Here is a 13476-nt window from a genome sequence, read left to right as displayed (position 1 = left end):
TAAGACACCTGGTGCTTATCACACTGGGGTGAGGGCTGGGGGAAGGAGGAAGGAGACAGTCATTGGAAGCACACCGTGTGTGTATGTGTGTGTGGGAATGTACACTTGTTTGTGCACATGCCTGAGTGTGTCTGCGTATGTGCCTGCGACTCTACATGTGTGAATGTGCATGGTCATGAAAAAGGTGGGTGTAAATTCCCAAGCCTGCAGTACAACAGTGCCATCTAGCTTAATGTTTCTAATTAATTCTCTCACAGGGGGAAAACTAGGTCCTAAGGATCTGCAGTGCTGCAGGTCTCCAATTAGCTTCCACTGCATTCATTTCTCAGTGCATTGATTGTTTTATAATCTGATGAGTGTAAATTACCCTCACAGCCCCTTTTCTCTGGTTTTCAAATCAGGCCTTTCTGGATAACCCGGTGTTTGCAGCCGCACTCAACCACGGGCTCGAAGGCACAAGATGGACGGAAGAACTGCTCGCCAACTTCCTGTACAACGGGCCTCCTGAGGACCGCCCCGCGGGCAGGCCGCCGAAGGACTGGCGCGACGTGTTCAACGCCACCAGCCAAATCCTGGACCTCCTGAAGAAGTTCATTGGGGTTTGTTCATTCTCTCTCTTCACATTGTCAAATGTTATTTGATCACATTTGTCCCCCTTTACAAAATACACTGACATTTTGGAGTGTGTTTATGTATCCTCCCACTGGGCACAGACAGTCAATTCAACATTTATTCCACATTGGGTCAATGTAATTCCATTGAAATGAGGTGAAAACAACGTTGATTCTACCATTGTGTACCCAATTGTCTAGCTCTAATATATGAGCAAAAACGTTCAACACCGTGTGTGCGTTCACAACTATAATAGTTCCATTCATTTGATTGGGTGAATACAAAGCTAGAATGCCAATTGTTACGGTGAATACAAAGGTCCATATCAATTGACAACCTTGACAACATTCCTGAAAAATGACTAACTCTACTGCTGTGGTAATAAAAAGGGATTGTTATAAGCATCCATGGACACACATTTCAGCTAACATAACACAAGACACAGCGCTATCTTTACACATACTGTTGTGACATGCAGACAGTTGGGTGAACATTGACGTATTGATCCGTTTGGTGGTTTGCAGCGATACACTACTTTCCCTTGCGCTATGTAGCCACATGTGTAGACTACAGACATTTCATCATCCCCCTCATTGCTAATACCTGGGAGATGACATCTAAGCCTCCTGGGGTTTAACCACATGGGGCAAAAAAACATCCAAAAGTAATGCAATCCATTTTCGTTCCTGATGTAATTCCATATCTCAAAATGGACGCCAGGATGATGTTTACTCGTCAATCATTTACCTTTTCCTTGTCGCATAGGCTCAACGCATGCTGAGCGTGGACAGGGGGGAGAAAATGTGAAATCTCTCTCTCTCTCTCTCTCTCTCTCTCTCTCTCTCTCTCTCTCTCTCTCTCTCTCTCTCTCTCTCTCTCTCTCTTCTCTCTCTCTCACTTCCTTCCTTTCTCTCTCTCTCTCTCTCTCTCTCTCTCTCTCTCTCTCTCTCTCTCTCTCTCTCTCTCTCTCTCTCTCTCTCTCTCTCTCTCCTCTCTCTCTCTCTCTGTCTCTCTCTCTCTGTCTCTCTCTCTCTCTCTGTCTCTCTCTCTCTCTCTCTCTCTCTCTCTCTCTCTCTCTCTCTCTCTCTCTCTCTCTCTCTCTCTCTCTCTTTCTCTCTTTCTCTCTCTCCCCACTCTTTTATTTTTGCTCTCTCTCTCTTCCATTTGAATTTCTCTCAAGGTATAAAAAATGTAATCAGTATATTAATCAAAGGCTCATGTAGTCAATACATGTCAAGTTGAGGAAACATGGCCAAATGTAACTATAAATCAACATTTCAGGTCCTTCAAATTCAAGAAGACATATGACTAGTAATACAACATTGATTCTTTACATTTTTTGAAAATGAAATGTCAAATTGGTTGGACTCATTACATCCACAGAATTTACTAATCCAATATGAAGTTTATGAATACACAAATTGCTAATCATTGACCAGAGGATACGTTTGGTTGTGAAAGATGTTGACTGGGTGCCTACATAAGCTACTTCCTGAAGTGGTCCATAGATAGATTAACTTAAGTGAGTAGATACACTTGATTTGTATTCTGTTATCATCTATAATGCAGATGGCTAGTCCTCCCCAGCAAATATGCTGGCACATGGCTAAAAACATATTATCATATACAATATATAAATGTACACTGAGTGTACAAAACATTGTGAACACCTTCTCTTTCCATAAAATACTGTGCCTTCTAAAAGTATTCATACCCCTTAACTTAGTCCACATTTGGTTGTGTTACGGTGTGAATTCAAAATGTATTAAATCAATTGTTTTATCACCCATTTACAATGGGAAGACAATCCATAATGACGAAATGAAAAAAAATGTTTTTAGAAAATGTTGCAAGTTTATTGAAAATGAAATACAGAGATATCTAATTCACGCCCCTGAGTCAATATGTGTTACAATCCCCTTTGGCAGCGATTACAGCTGTGAGTCTTTCTGGGTAGGTCTCTAAGAACATTACACACCTGGATTGTACAATATTTGCACATTATTATTTTTTAAATTCTTCAAGCTCTGTCAAGTTGATTGTTGATCATTGCTAGACAGACATAAATTGAAATAGATTTTCAAGACGATTTAAGTTAAAACTCTAACTAGGCCATTCAGGAACATTCAATGTCATCTTGGTAATTGTAACGGTTTTCTTCTGCTGAAGGAGAGGAGGACCAAAATGCAGAGTGGTTAGAGTTCAACATGTTTAATCAAGACCATACATGAGAACACTACAAAATACAAAACAACAAAAGTGAAAACCGAAACAGTCCTATCTGGTGCAATGACACAAAAACAGAAGACAATCACCCACAAAATTCCCACAGAATATGGCTGCCTAAATATGGTTCCCAATCAGAGACAACGATAGACAGCTGCCTCTAAATGAGAACCAATCTAGGCAACCATAGACCTACAAACTACCTAGAAAGGAAACAGCCCCATAAACATACAAAAATACCTAGACCAGACAAAACACATAAATCCCCCATGTCACACCCTGACCTAACCAAAATAATAAAGAAAACAAAGATAACTAAGGCCAGGGTATGACAGGTAAGCTACTCTCCCAGTGTTTGTTGGAAAGCAGACTGAACCAGTTTTCCTCTAGGATTCTGTCTGTGCTTATAGCTGTATTCCATAAATGTTTTCCCTAAAAAGCTCCCTAGTCCTTGACAATGACAAGGATACCCATAACATGATGCAGCCACCACAATGCTTGAAAATATGAAGCATGGTACTCAGTGTTGTGGTGGATTTGTCCCAAACATAAGGCTTTGTATTCAGGACAAAAAGTACATTTCTTTGACACATTGTTTTGAGTATTGCTTAAGAGCATTGTTGCAAACAGGATGCATGTTTTGGAATATTTTTATTCTGTACAGGCTTCCTTCTTTTCACTCTGTCATTTAGGTTAGTATTGTGGAGTAACTACAATGTAATTGAACCATCCTCAGTTTTCTCCTATCACAGCCATTAAACTCTGAATTCAACTGTTTTAGTCACCATTGACACTGTTACTGTTTTAGTCACCATTGGCCTCATGGTGAAATCCCTGAGCAGTTTCCTTCCTCTCCGGTAACTCAGTTAGGAAGGACACCTGTATCTTTGTAGTGATTGGGTGTATTGATACACCATCCAAAGTATAATGAATAAATTCACCATGCTCAAAGAGATGTCATTTTTTTAAATGACCCATATACCAATAGGTGCCGTTCTTTGCGAGGCATTGGAAAACCTCCCTGGTCTTTGAGGTTGGATCTCTTTTTGAAATTCTCAGCTCAACTGAGGGACCCTACAGATAAGTGTATGTGTGGGGTACAGATTTGGGGTAGTCATTCGAAAATCATGTTAACCACTATTATTGAACACGGAATGAGTTAGTGAACCCCATTATGCGATTTGTTAAGCACATTTTTACTCGTGAACTTATATAGGCTTGCCTTATAAAAGGGGTTGAATAGTTATTGATTAGTTATAATTATTAAATAGTTATTGATAAAAGACAGCTCGGCTTTACATACTTTTTTACATATTTGCATTTTTTTTTTTAAATTGACAAAATAAATTCCACTTTGACATTAGATCAGTGACACAAAATCTAAATGTGATCAATTTTAGATTCAGGCTGAGAAAGCAAAGGGGTGTGAATAGTTTCTGATAGCACTGTAGAATTGACCAGGTGAATCCAGGTGAAAGTTATGATTTCTTATTGATGTCACTTGTTAAATCCACTTCAAATCAGTGTAGATGAATTAGAGGAGACAGGTTAAATACATCGTTTTTAAGCCTTGAGACATGGATTGTGTATGTGTGCCATTCAGAGGGTGACTGGACAAGACAAAATATTTAAGTGCCTTTGAACTGGGTATGGCAGTGTGTGCCAGGAGCACTGGTTTGTGTCAATAACTGCAATGCTTAACAGTTTCCAGTGTGTATCAAGACTGTTCCATCACCCAAAGGACATCCAGGCAACTTAACACAACTGTGGGAAGCATTGTAGTCAACATGGGCCAGCATCCCTATGGAACGCTTTTGATACCTAGTAGAGTCCTTGTCCCGGTGAATTGAGGCTGTTCTGAGGGCAACTCAATATTAGGAAGGTGTCCTTAATGTTTTGCACAGTCAGTCCATGCTAATGTCCTCCCGCAGCTATCATCTATCAGCGTACCCTCTACAACCATGACATCACTGTGTCTGCTGCTACAGTGTTGCCTCGTGCCCAAATAGCAACCTGATACATTTACGGTGCAGTTCTTTTGACCAGGGCCCATAGGGCTCTTGTCCAAAGTAGTGCACTATTTAGGGAATAGGGCGCCATTTGTGAGTCTAATAAAGGACAGCGAGAGTTTGGAGGTGGCAGCCTGTCACATTGTCAGTAGGTTAGTTCCTCAACCGTGATTGAAGTCCAATCGTTGCTATCCAACTGCATAGACTTAGCACCACCATATCCAGTGGTTGAGGAGAAGCATGACATATTTTGTCATAGGGTGAATTTGCCCTAGATGCTGATTTTGGATCAGATTCACATTTTCCCAACTAATGGTTCAAGTTAGGATTGTGGGAGGAAGATCCTAGATCTAGACCTAGCGTCAACTTCACCCCGGAGCTAGTAGGGTTGGGGCTTATTGAGGACAAAATGTACTTACTGTGATAGAGTCTGTGGTTGTCTCACCGAGCAATCTTAAGATAAATGCAATAGCTGTAAGTTGCTCTGAATAAGCGTGTCTGCCAAATTACTTAAATGTAATATGATTTTGATGGGTTGACTTACAGCAGTGGGCTTGTGCTGAGTGGCTGCTTAGCCTGCTTCCTCAATGGATCACTACAGATTACAAGCGTAGATCCAAACTCTTCAAGAGGACAAACTTTTTAATGCAGTTGACGTTTGACTCTGCAGTGTTCTTGTCATAAGTCGTCATGGAGATTATAAACTAAGTGGGACATGGAAGAGTCTGCCAGGTCTCAATTGAAACATCAGCTTGATAAGCACACATACACAATCCCATGTCACAATTGTCTCTAAGCTTAGAAGTCTTTCTTTAACCCGCCTCCTCCCCTTCATCTGCACTGATTTGAAGTGGACTTAACAAGTGACATCAATAAGGGATCACAGCTTTCACCTGGTCAGTCTGTGTCATGGGAAGAGCAGATGTTCCTAATGTTTTGTAAACTCAGTGTATATGGCAATGAAACATATGTATTTGTTAAAGAGATGCTGCCACATGGTTGGTCGTACAGTATGTAAACGGTCTCATAGTTAATACATTGTAGGTAAGATGACACAATATATAATTCTATCTAATGCATTGCGAGTAAACCAATACATTAAAACCCCTTTCCTGCAGTCAAATGACCTAGTGGCCTCATGGGTGGAAGAAACATTTATATTTTTTAAATTCTGGAAATCAGGTGTTTCTTTTGTGAAATAGTTTTGTTATATTTCAGTCTTCTGTGATGTATAAAAAGTGTAATATTGGGATGCAAACTCAAAATGGAATACATTTCAACTCTCTATCTGACATGGTACGGCTGTCTTCTTCTTTGTAAAGCCCATAACCATGTGTGTGAGATGTATACTTTTGCTTCAAAGTAGATTTGTTTAAGACTTCCAAGAAACTCTCTGTGTAACCCTGATTTAGCCCACTGCAGCAAAAGTCGAAACAAACCTGACATTTCCCTACATACAGGGCAGGCACAAACTGCCCAATAATCATATAATGTCATGTACTGTATAACGTACAGTCAAAAAAATGTGACATGCTGAATTTGGACACTCAATAACAACATATGCAATGATATGCTGTCTGTGAAAATAGCAAAGGACCTTCTTTACTGAGAGAAAGTACCATAACAAACCCGTGTGGTAGAGGTATGTGTGGACAGCTGTCAAGCCAGACTCACTCCCCAGATGGCTAGCTCATTACAGTCCATTGGAAACAAGGATATAAAGCGAGTGCCAGCCAGCTACCAAATCTATGTCTCAGTATGCCTCAGCTATACTCCATAACATATCCCTTGGCAGCTCTGCATCATTTGTGACTCCGCTGTTGTCCAGTCTATTGTTTTCAGTGTCAGTACCAAAACAGATTGGTTCGACTGCACCATTCCTCAGGCATGTCTTATGTTGTGGTTTCTGTTCATCACTTCTTTTTGGATCGTGGTATTGCAGAAAGGCTATTTTCACTTTTTATTTTATTATTGTCTTTTAGTGAGGAGCATTAATGCAAATATGGTACGTTTAAGCAATAAGGCCCGAGGGGGTGTGGTATATGGCCAATATACCACAGCTAAGGGCTGTTCATAAGCATGACTCAACGCTGAGTGCCTGGATACAGCTCTTTGCCATGGTATATTGGCCATATACTCTACCACAAACCCCAGAGGTGCATGATTGCTATTATAAACTGGTTACCAACGTAGAGCAGTAAAAATAAATGTTTTGTCATACTCGTAGCATACGGTCTGATATACCACTGCTGTCAGCCAATAAGCATTCAGTGCTCGACCATCCAGTTTCTAATCATGTGTACATGTCTAAAATCTTACTGTCGGTACAGGAGAAAAAAGGTTGTGTATGATATTGCGGAAGACCTAACATGAGTTTGTATGCCCTATGCACTGAGGCACAAACTTGATTTGCATGCTCAACTCAGGTTTAAATCGAGTTACAAATTGTGTAATTTCAAACATTGTGCACAACAATCTACCTAAGGTACTCTGATGTTTACTATTGTCGCTGTGATACATAGTGGGGAGTTGAAATGAGTTGAGTGTTGATTGGAGGACATTTTAGATTAGATAGATAAGATTTGTTTATTAGTCACAGGCACAGGGTCGCAGATGTAATCGCAGGGCACAGTGAAGTACTTATGCTTCTAGCTCCAACAGTGCTGGTCAAATGTGGCCGGTGACACTTTGCTTCTTCAAAGCCCAATATCTTGGAAACTTGACCGCTGACATGAGTGGAGTTTTCCTTTTAAGATTAGTTTCTGTAGGTAATGGGACTCTATTGAGTTCAGTAGTGCAACTACATATTACTAAAAGTATATGATTCTACTCTTTCAACCATGCAAACAACTTTAATTGTGTATTTCATGGGCGGTACAGTTGGCCTTGAAGTGTCCATCTTTCAGAGTTGTTGGAAAGATTGGAGATGCGGCGAGTGGGTGTAATGGTTTTGGACATGTTCTTTCTGTGTAATATCGATGAAACACCCAGGGCTGGAATTGGTTGGGAACAGATGGGAACTTTTAAAGGAATGGGGTTCACAAAGTGACATTTTCAGGGAGATCTGTGTCCTGAGATGAATGCATACCTAAAGCACTCTCCAGCGTTATCTTTTCTCATCCCATATTAAAGTAACGATTTTGTTTAAGACCCCTAGCAGTTTGTAAAGAATTAAGTAAACTTATTTTCTCTCTTTCTTAGCGTAAACTTGTCTTTCCATGTTACAGTGCCTGGACCTGGATAAGTTTGAGGCTGTTGACAGTGAGGGACATCTCGTGGCTAGAGCCTTGGAGCTTCTAGAAAATGATACGTACTGGGCTGGTATAGTTTTCGAAGACCTCGACCCTGCCGCCAGCCACCCCCCTCCTTACGTCAAGTACAAGATCCGCTTGGACATCGATGAGGGGGGAGAGTACCAATAAGATTAAAGAAAGGTAGGCACAGTGCACAGACTCTCCGCTGTCAGCCTGTTCTGTTTTAGTGCCAAAGAGAGAACTTTGGGCGACAGGGCCCGTATTCATAGTGTCTCAGAGGAGTGCTGATCCAGGATCAGGTCTCCCCGTCCATGTAATGGTATTCAAGATGACCTAAAAGGTGAAACATATCCTAGATCAGCACTCCTACTGAGACACTTTATGAATACAAGCTGTGATGTTGCTTAGCCTTTTTTTTTTTTGCCAGACAATTGAAGTATCTAAAGCAAATAGAGATTTTCTTGCATATTTCTCTGCTATATCTCAGATGATTAACAGTAAGCATTCAGTGCCAATAAATTGATGATTCCATGTCACTCATGGGACAAATGTCATTACAAAAAATGTAGATATTTTGGTGTAACATATAGCGGTTTCATCCATGATGTTTTCAGCCGCGGCTGTCTCTTAAACACTGACAGTCATGTGATGTGTGTCCTTTCAACGTAAAGGGGGATGGTCTCCCGGGGCCCGTGACTCCTTCAACAACCTGCGCTATATATGGGGAGGCTTCGCCTATCTGCAGGACATGATGGACCACGGCATTATACGGGTGCACACGAACAAATCACAGCCGCTCGGCGTGTTTGCCCAGCAAATGCCGTATCCCTGCTACGTGGACGACGTGTGAGTGCAAAAGCTTTTATCTGTCTGCCCATGATTAGAGAGGGAAGAAGGCATTAACACAATAAAAATCTACTCACTCTGGGACTTGCCACTCACCGCCATCACAGGCTTGAGTAATGGTAGTTACTAAGCCTTCACAAATGTCACTGTGGAATTTTTTTTTCTTCCCAAAGCTACAGAGTATCTCTTCTTTTGTCTTTCGTCGTTGGCTACTGCTGTCTGGTACAGCCACAACTTAGGAAAACATAGAGGAGAGAATTATTAGTATTGCAATTCTAACATGAGCGTTTGAGGTCCTTCAGGAGTTTTCAATTATGAATTTTGGCTAAGCTGAGGAAAAACAAACTCGTGGCAAGACGGAGAGACAACAAGACAGAGAATAAGATGTCTGAGCTATTGATTTACTCAAACCACAGGCTACCCAGGTCTTGAACATTATATACCCGAGCCAGTTTTCCCAAAAGCATCTTAAGGCTAAGTTCCTCGTTAGACTCTTCATAAGAGCATCATTGAATGGAAGAGCTGTTTCCCAAAACCATTGTTACTAAAGTTGCAGTTGAAAAGGTTTGTTATTTAATGATTGCATCAGACCACTCGTAGAACAGGTTCTTTAATTGTGTCGAATTAGACGCTTCACAAGTCCTCAACTGGCAGCTTCATTAAATAGTACCCGCAAAACACCAGTCTCAACGTCAACAGTGAAGAGGCGACACCGGGATGCTGGCCTTCTACGTAGAGTTCCTCTGTCCAGAGTCTGTGTTCTTTTGTGGGTACTATTTAATGAAGCTGCCAGTTGAGGACTTGTGAGGTGTCTGTTTCTCAAACTAGACACACTAATGTTCTTGTCCTCTTGCTCAGTTGTGCACCAGGGACACACACTCATCTTTTTATTCTGGTTAGAGCCAGTTTTCGCTGTTCTGTGAATGGAGTAGTACAAAGCAATGTACGAGAACTTCAATTTCTTGGCAATTTCTCGCATTCATCAGAACAAGAATAGACTGACGAGTTTCAAAAGAAAGGTATTTTTTTCTGTCCATTTTGAGCCAGTAATCGAACCCACAAATGCTGATTTATTTATTTATTTTACCTTTATTTAACTAGGCAAGTCAGTTAAGAACAAATTCTTATTTTCAATGACGGCCTAGGAACAGTGGGGTTAACTACCTGTTCAGGGGCAGAACGACAGATTTGTACCTTGTCAGCTCGGGGGTTTGAACTTGCAACCTTCCGGGTACTAGTCCAACGCCCTAACCACTAGGCTACCCTGCTGTCCCGATGCTCCAAATATGCAACTAGTCTAAAGACAGTTTTATTGCTTCTTTAATCAGAACAACAGTTTTCAGCTGTGTTAACATAATTGCAAAAGGGTTTTCTAATGATCAATTAGCCTTTTAAAATGATAAACTTGGGTTAGCTAACACAACATGCCATTGGAACACAGGGGGTGATAGTTGCTGATAATGGGTCTCTGTGCGCCTACGTATATATTCCATTTTAAAAAATCAGCCGTTCCCAGCTACAATGGTCATTTACAACATTAACAATGTCTACACTGTATTTCTGATCAAATTGTTGTTATTTTAATGGACAAAATAATTGCTTTTCTTTCAAGAACAAGGACATTTCTAAGTGACCCCAAACTTTTGAACGGTAGTGTACAAATTTCAATGTTATTGACATACTTTTCTTGTTCGGTCAATTGAGGAAAGATGTATGGTTAAAACACTCGTAAGCTTAAGTTCCATTGCTATCGGGAAACAGGGCCCTGAATGCTTGATGTACCTTTTAATTATTCAGGCTCCATTCTTATAGTCCCTCCCTTTCATTCAATGTCATTTTTACTCCTGGAGAAAGTACCCAATTCCCTTATGAAGCCACTGACAAAGTCCATGATATAGAGACTGATAGGGACCATTCTATTCTGTGTAAATCAGGCATTCATTAGTGTTACTGTTTTATGTCACAATACATACAGTGTCTGTATTTCGAGACAGAGAATGCACTACAGCGCTCAGTCTTAGGCAGCTACGGTTTCCTTAGAGGAAATTACTCCCTTCTACATGGATTGATCATGTATCTCAACGACATCATCGGGGGACAGATAATTGCAAAGGAGATCTAAGTCCACTTGTACAACAAAGTACACTGAGTGCACAAAACACCTTCTTAATGTTGAGTTGCACCCCGCCCTTGTGCCTTCAGAACAGCCACAGTTCGTCGGGTCTTGGACTCTACAAGGTGTCTTAAGCGTTCAACAGGGATGCTGGCCCATGTTGACTCCAATGCCTCCCACAGTTGTGTCAAGTTGGCTGGATGTCCTTTGCATGTTGGACCATTCTTGACACACACGGAAAACTGTTGAACGTGAAAAGCCCAGCAGCGTTGCAGTTCTTGACACAAACCGGTGCTCCTGGCACCTACTACCATACGGTCAAAGGCACTTCAATCTTTTGTCTTGCCCATTCACCCACTGAATCACACACATACACAATCCATGCCTCAATTGTCTCAAGGCTTAAAAATCCTTCTTCATATACACTGATTGAAGAGGATTTAACAATTGACATCAATAAGGGATCATAGCTTTCACCTGGTCAGTCTATGTCATGGAAGGAGTTCCTAATGTTTTGGACATTCAGTCCCAAGTGACACCCTATTCCCTATAGTGCACTAAATAGTGACTAGGGTGCAAAGCAGACGCAATGTTTCAGGACACAGATATTTCCTGTATTAGAAATCACTCTACCTAAGACCAATGATTTAATTAACAAGTTGTTTACAGCACCAGAGCATATAGCCTAACATCTTTCTGGTAAGAAGAGGGGCGGGGGCGTATGCCTTATGGCTAACGAGACATGGTGTGTTGAAAGAAACATACAGGAACTCAAATCCTTCTGTTCACCTGATTTAGAATTCCTCACAATCAAATGTCGACCACATTATCTACCGAGAGAATTCTCTTCGATTATAATCACAGCCGTATATATCCCCCCCCCCCCAAGCAGACACATCGATGGCTCTGAACAAACTTTATTTGACTCTTTGCAAACTGGAATCCATTTATCCGGAGGCTGCATTCATTGTAGCTGGGGATTTTAACAAGGCTAATCTGAAAACAAGACTCCCTAAATTTTATCAGCATATCGATTGCGCAACCAGGGGTGGAAAAACCTTGGATCAGGCGGGCCCTGCCCCGCCCTCCTTTCGGAAAAGCTGACAACGACTCCATTTTGTTGATCCCTGCCTACAGACAGAAACTAAAAAAAGAAGCTCCCACGCTGAGGTCTGTCCAACGCTGGTCCGACCAAGCTGACTCCACACTCCAAGATTGCTTCCATCACGTGGACTGGGATATGTTTCGTATTGCGTCAGATAACAAAATTGACGAATACGCTAATTCGGTGTGCGAGTTCATTGGAACGTGCGTTGAAGATGTCGTTCCCATAGCAACGATTAAAACATTCCCGAACCAGAAACCGTGGATTGATGGCAGCATTCGCGTGAAACTGAAAGCGTGAACCACTGCTTTTAATCAGGGCAAGGTGACTGGTAACATGACCGAATACAAACAGTGCAGCTATTCCCTCCGCAAGGCTATTAAACAAGCTAAGCGTCAGTACAGAGACAAAGTAGAATCTCAATTCAACGGCTCAGACACAAGAGGCATGTGACAGGGTCTACAGTCAATCACGGACTACAAGAAGAAAACCAGCCCAGTCACGGACCAGGATGTCTTGCTCCCAGGCAGACTAAATAACTTTTTTTGCCTGCTTTGAGGACAATACAGTGCCACTGACACGGCCTGCAACGAAAACATGCGGACTCTCCTTCACTGCAGCCGAGGTGAGTAAGACATTTAAACGTGTTAACCCTCGCAAGGCTGCAGGCCCAGACGGCATCCCCAGCCGCGCCCTCAGAGCATGCGCAGACCAGCTGGCCGGTGTGTTTACGGACATATTCAATCAATCCCTATACCAGTCTGCTGTTCCCACATGCTTCAAGAGGGCCACCATTGTTCCTGTTCCCAAGAAAGCTAAGGTAACTGAGCTAAACGACTACCGCCCCGTAGCACTCACTTCCGTCATCATGAAGTGCTTTGAGAGACTAGTCAAGGACCATATCACCTCCACCCTACCTGACACCCTAGACCCACTCCAATTTGCTTACCGCTCAAATAGGTCCACAGACGATGCAATCTCAACCACACTGCACACTGCCCTAACCCATCTGGACAAGAGGAATACCTATGTGAGAATGCTGTTCATCGACTACAGCTCGGCATTCAACACCATAGTACCCTCCAAGCTCGTCATCAAGCTCGAGACCCTGGGTCTCGACCCCGCCCTGTGCAACTGGGTACTGGATTTCCTGACGGGCCGCCCCCAGGTGGTGAGGGTAGGCAACAATATCTCCACCCCGCTGATCCTCAACACTGGGGCCCCACAAGGGTGCGTTCTGAGCCCTCTCCTGTACTCCTGTCATGTTCACCCACGACTGCATGGCCACGCACGCCTTCAACTCAATCATCA

The 13476-nt window shown here is 42.1% G+C and overlaps 1 pseudogene; it reads left to right on the top strand.

Annotated features, from left to right (window-relative positions):
* LOC124007956 overlaps positions 1-13476 on the top strand; it is a 234027-nt pseudogene that overhangs the window by 54406 nt on the left and 166145 nt on the right.

Source organism: Oncorhynchus gorbuscha, linkage group LG21 (assembly GCF_021184085.1).
Source record: "Oncorhynchus gorbuscha isolate QuinsamMale2020 ecotype Even-year linkage group LG21, OgorEven_v1.0, whole genome shotgun sequence".
Classification (NCBI taxonomy): domain Eukaryota; kingdom Metazoa; phylum Chordata; class Actinopteri; order Salmoniformes; family Salmonidae; genus Oncorhynchus; species Oncorhynchus gorbuscha.
This window is presented reverse-complemented; position numbering and strand designations above follow the sequence as displayed.